The 5,993-nt window shown below is 59.7% G+C and overlaps 1 protein-coding gene across 4 annotated transcripts in view; it reads left to right on the forward strand.

Moving 5' to 3' along the window:
- The window catches only part of PTH1R (parathyroid hormone 1 receptor), a 25,017-nt gene that overhangs the window by 9,283 nt on the left and 9,741 nt on the right, over positions 1-5,993 (forward strand). The window lies entirely within an intron of this gene.

Consider the following 5,993-nt stretch of genomic DNA (forward strand, 5'->3'; position numbering starts at 1 on the left):
GGCTACCACATGGAGAAGGCAGCTCTAGAAACTGCAAGTGAGAGAGGGGCTAGCCCACCCCTGAACCTGGGAGAAGCTACAAAGTTTTGGTCTCAAATTTGAAAAGACATTAGAGACATCCAAGCCCTTAAGTGCAGGGGGCGGGGGGATGGGGGACATCAACCTTGTGCCCAAGGTAAGGCCCTTGCTGACAACCAGCTGCAGCTGCAGTTAGGTTTGGCCGCTAAGAGGGGCGCACACTCCCTTCAGGCTTTAATTCCCCAGCCCAGGTAGAGGCCGCTTGCTCCTGAAGATCCACCAGCCCTAGCAGCCAACTCGGCCACCTCAGGCCCCATCCCACAGCCTGCCCGAAGGCATCCACGCTGGCCGGGAGGAGAGGCATCACAGTGCCTCGCCCCTGGCCGCCCCTCCCACCCGGAACACAGGCAGCCTGTTCAGGAAGGCCTGGGGAGGGGGAGGAGAAGCCAGCACTTGTCAGCAGTGGCAGGGCAGGAGCGTCCCCGGCAGGGAGCCCATCCCAGCCTGCTTGGGCCAGCAGGACAGACAGAGGGTGGGGGAGCAGCTCAGCCAGCTGGCATGGGAGACACCAAAGGGTGCCAGTCTGGGTCACAGTCGTGGAATCTACAGAGAGGACGAAGGAAAGCCAGGAGGTCCCGAGGGGGTCTCTGGGTGGGCATGATTTCTGCTTGTGGCTTTCTTTGCTGGAGGCCTAAGGCTTTGGTGCCCCTACCACCAGGGCCCCACTATCCCCCACCCAGCTGGAGCTGGGGGTGAACTGCCATCAACTCCCCATCTTCCCCATCCGCTCCTCCAGCCCACCTCCCTTCCCAAGTAACTTCCTGGGGCGCCGCCTCAGGTGGTCTACAAAGATGCAGCCAAGGATGCCCCCAGAAGGTCTGGGTGGAAAGGGGACCTGGTAGCTGGGGCAGGAGAAGGCGTGTGGCTGGGGCGAGGGGGGTCCCTTTCTCCCCATTTCCAGGGCTGCTGCTTTCACCCAGCTCCACTTTTTAGTGGTGACTCTGCATCAGCCCCCTGTTTGTGAACTGGGGATCGCCACACCCCTTCTTGCAGGCGCCTGCGTGGACGAAGGGCCTGGTGATCTGCCTTCACTCAGCAATCTCACAGCAGAGAAAACTGTTTGGGGCAGTCCTACCCTGTACCCTGGACCGCACGGGCTGGCTGTGAGCCGGAATGGGCTCCGCAGCCTTTGGGTTTTTCTCTAGGGACCCAGTCAGGTCATCATTGGCCTGCTAACCACACTATCGGTGATTCAAACCTACCAGCTGCTCCACGGGAGAAAGACGAGGCTGTCGGCTCTTGGAAAGACGTACAGCATCAGAAACGTATGCGTACGGTCACTATGGGTGGCAATCTCTTTGATGGCCATGGATTCGGTTTTTGGTATATACACTTCTTGGGACGGCAGGGGGTTAGGAGCAAGACAAGGGGGGAGCTTCAGGGGTGACAGGCGGAGGGGCTCTCAGTTCGGCTGAGGTGGGAGAGGCAAGAGGCATCGGTGAGGAGCAGGGAGCGCCCGCCTCCTAAAGATGAGGGCAGGCCTCAAGGCAGTCAGAAGACATCAGCAGATACTTTCTCCAAAGATGGCCAAGGAGGGCACCCCCCACCCCCTGTGTGCCTCCCACCACAACGCTGCAAGAGACCAGGCTATGCTTACACAGGGGATGGAGGAGAGGACCCAGGAAGATGCCCCAAGCTAACCCCAGGGACTAGCGTCTCTTGGTTAGAGGAGGTGTCAGCCCTACAGAAGGCTCCCCTTTTATTTCCTCCTTGGTTGTTTTTTTCTGGAGAGGGGAACATTGAGGCATGTCTGGGATCTCAGACAGTCAGCCTGTGGAATGTGACAGCTAGGAGAGGAATTGAGTGTGAGGGGCTCTCCTAAGGGCAGCCGCATGGAGCTGGCTCTGCACCGCTGTCCCCATCACCCGGGCACCCCGTCCTCACCTCCACCCCCTGCCGACGCCACAGCATGCCCACGCTCCAGCAGGACCCTCCCTTGGTGGGCTCTCCCACTCCCGCCAGGGCTGAGTCGCCAGAGGCCGGTGTCCTGAGCAGATGGCCTGTCTCCCCTGGGATTTTGCACTCAGGAAGTGACAAACACTTCGAGGGCCTCTTGACCATACACTGTTTCCTCTCAGACACCAGCTCCTGTGTTTGTAAATAGCCCAACTACTTGGGGCGCCCAATTGCACTGGAGAGGGATACTCGCCAGCTCTAGCTCCTGCCCCCACACCTTCCCCCATCCTTATTTCCCCAGCTTAGGCCAGGGTGGCCCCACGCCCCCCACCGCCCCCCATCCCACGTGTTCACAAACTCTGCATCCATCATCCTTGTGTGTAGTTTATGGTGTGTGTGGAGTCTGGTATGTATATGTGCATGCACACAGGGCCTCTCTCTTGGGGGTCTGAGCAGGGGGAGGGTGCGATCCAGTGAGGGGCCCCTCGTGGGGGGGGGCGGAGGGGGAACTGCGGAAGGAAGTGGGTGGGGGACTCCCATCACCCCTCCAAGGACTGGGTGTAAGGATGAGGGGGACTGGCTCCAGGCCCAGATGGCTGCATCAGTACTGAGTATGGAATAAGTGACCCTGACCCTGACCCAGCCCCCTGGTGGAGGGTCTGCTTCATCCTGTCTCGGAAAACCAAGATCTGCTGTCTGGGTGTCTGAAGACAAGCCGAGCCCTCCACAGCCTGGAGCTGGGCCAAGGAGACAGGAACTCTGTGGGGAGAAGGGTGCGGGGTGGGGGGTGGTGAGTGCTGCAGACGAATGGGGCTCCTAGGCCTGGAAGCAGTCAGGGCTGTCAGCGTTTTTCCCTTACCCCCAAGACAGAGAGGTGGAGGAGGGGCCCTCTGGCTCCCTGCCCCCCAGCCCAAGTTTAGGGGGGCTGGCAGTGACCTTGACTCCTGGCTTGAGTCCAGGTTAGAACTAGAAATGCAAGGTGGGGGTGGGATCTCCTTCCATGCTCAAAGTTCCCTTGGGGCCTCTTCCCAGAGACACCTCACCTGGAAGGCCCCCCTCCTCTGTCTTACCTACCCCGTTTCTCCTGGGGTCTCACTTTCCTCAATGCCATCCCCCTCAAGCCAGCATCACCAGCAGCAAGGGGACCTGTCCTGGGAGGAAGTCTTCACTGGACTGCCGCCCAAGCCCCCACCCAGACTCTGTGCAATCCCTCCTTCAGTCCCCACTCAAAACCAAGCTCACCGCCATCGAGCCCATCCTGGCTCACAGCGACCCTACAGGACTGGGTAGAATTGGCCCTGTGGGTTTCCCGAAACTGTAACTCTTCACGGGAGTAGAAAGCCTTGTCTTTTTCGCTCAGAGCGGCTGGTGGATTCAAACTGCAGACCTTGTGGTTAGCAGCCCAGTGCATAACCCCGATGCCACCAGGACTCCTTTGACCCTCATCAGTACTCCATCCTTCGGTCCAACACCTACATGCTCCTCACTTGGTGGGTGGGAAGTCAAGGCACAAGAAGTTAAGTCACAAAACCAGTTGGTGGGGGGAGGTGGCAATCTAACCCCTGTGCAGGTGGGGAGAAAACAGCTGGAGGGAGGGGAGAGCCGGGTGCTGCAGGCAGGGGAGCTGTGCTCTAAAGTTCAGGGGTTGGACTGAATTTGGTGCGGATGGCCTCACCCTCCACCCACCCTTCAAAAAGTGCACCCTAGACTCTGGCCTGAATTCCTCTTGCTGAAGTGGTAGCTCTGCCTGTCACGGGAGCAACAGGGAAATGGGTCCTAAAGTCCAGGGTGGCCAGAGATGGGGCTGCTTTCCATTGTGCCTGGTTAGGATTAGGCAGGGGCTTTGTGAGGGTAATCTCTGGATTGCCTGCTCCCTCCAGTTTCCTGGTGATTGTTACTGATTGCAGCCAGATTATCCGCAGAAATCCCTTCCCCTCACCTGGCTGCCTCAGGACCCCTTCGTGTTGCCTGTACCTTGGAATGTCATGTGTTTCCTGTCCGCTCCCCCACCCACCCACCCACTGTACCTATGGGTATCCGCTGTACTTGAGAAAGCATGTTGGGACTTCCTGACATGGGAAGTGGTTAATAGTGGCCCCAGCACAGGTTTTACCGTCCATGCCTTCGATATGCCTCTGGTTCTAGAAACGCATGCCCTCCGGCTCATGGCCGTTCCCAGACCCACCGTGGACTCTGAGCGTGCTCCTCCTGGCCGTGCAGGGAAATCAGTAGCAGCAGCCACAGGCGGGGGCTGAGCAGGGTGCAAGGGCCTGTGTGAGCGCATGCCGGTCAGTCCCTTGGTCGGGTCCTGCTCATGTGTCTTGTCTGTCAAGTCTGCCAGACTGTCCGTTTGATGATCTGTGACTACCTGCCTCCCCTCCAAGCCACCAGCGGTGATCCTCAGTCACCGTGGTGAGCTGGTCTTTTGTCGGGAAGGGCCCATGTGTCAACCAATCGTTGGGGGCTGGTGAAAGCCGCAGACACGCAGGGGCCTCTGTTAGCTGGGAAAATATAATGTGTTCATCTGTTTTGAGAGAGAGATGGGCAGAAGGAGACAGGTAGTGGGGAGGGGACATGGTGGGGAGTAAGGACAGTCAGATGACTGTACGTGGTGTTGATGGCAGTTATGGTGGTGGTGTGGTGATGGTGTGAATGCTTCCTTTGGTAGTCATGGTGCAAGCCAGAGTGAAGGGTAATGGTGGAAGTCACATGAGGTGATGGTGAGGACGCAGGACCAATTGTACTGCTGCTGCTGCTGCTGCTGCTAGCACTGGAGGTTGTCATGGTGCAGGTGCTGGTAATGATTGTGGCCATCATGGTGGTGGTGATAAAGATGAAGATGATGGTGGTGGTTGACTGAGATACTAGTGCTGACGATGGAAATGGCAGTGAGGAGGTGCTGTAATGCGGCCTTGGTGGGCAGGACATCTGTCCAGGAATCAGACCCCCATAGCAGCTTGCATTCCCAATGATAAAGAGACACAGTGAGGGTCTCCGGATGGGATGGGGCAGGGGCTCTGGGCGTGCAGGCCCTCTGCCCTGCCTCCCGCCCCAGCGCCAAGAGCCCCGCCCACCAGGGTTTCTGCTCAGCTCCACTGGCTCCCTAGAGGGTAGAGAAGGTAGAGGGGCCATGGGGACAGCCAGCACTTGGAAATCTGCTTCAGCAGCTTCCAGGGAGCCCATGGGCATTGGGACCCCCTGAGAGCCCTTGGTCCACGCGACCCCACAGACGCACGCTGCCGAGAGCAATCACATCAGACACGCCTCAAGGCTCACATGCGGGTTTGGGCCCAGAAGCACGTGCGCGTAGGCACGCCCACAGCCGCGTCAGGCCCGTGTACCCAAATCCACACGCTGGTCAACCCTCAGGTGAGGAAGAGCAGAGACAGATGCTCACGCTAGTGCACACACCAGAACCGACGGGGACGCGCGCCTCCACTACGTGAAACCAGTAGAGCCCAGGTCCCGCGGAGCCAAGTGGAGACTCCTTGGCCCTGGAAGCCCAGGGCTCTGCTGCCGCCCAGAGACGCGGTCAATTAACTTCTCCCGGCTCCCTGACCCACCCGGCCTCCTCCGGGTCCTCCCGCCGGTCCAGCTCCGCTCCCACGGAGGGGACGCTGTCAGGAAGCACAAACCTAGACCCTCTCCGGGAGCCGCTACAAAGGAGCCCACCTCTCTGCCGGACGGCCCCTCTCCCCTCCTTCACCGAGGGCCGGGAGTCCCAGTGGGCGGAGGCCGAGGCCTTCGGGCCTGTTGGTTGGAAGGAAAGGAAGGCGGGGTGTTGCAGAGGGAGCCCTGGGAGCAGGGGCCCGCCCCTCTAGCCTCAGCCGACAGACAACCGCCGAGCCAGAAAGCTGGGTGGGTGTGGGTGCGCTCAGAGGCACCCGCTCACCTTTCATGGGGAAAGCGCTGAGGCTAAGGCGGGGGGGGGTATCCCAGAGCTTTCCAGGGCACCACGATTTGAGGGAGTGCAGGCCTGCGCCTGTGCCCCTCACCACTCTTCATCCTCCACTCCCCGC

Source organism: Echinops telfairi, unplaced genomic scaffold (genome assembly GCF_000313985.2).
Source record: "Echinops telfairi isolate 266 unplaced genomic scaffold, ASM31398v2 ScPeMD7_7420;HRSCAF=8458, whole genome shotgun sequence".
Lineage (NCBI taxonomy): Eukaryota > Metazoa > Chordata > Mammalia > Afrosoricida > Tenrecidae > Echinops > Echinops telfairi.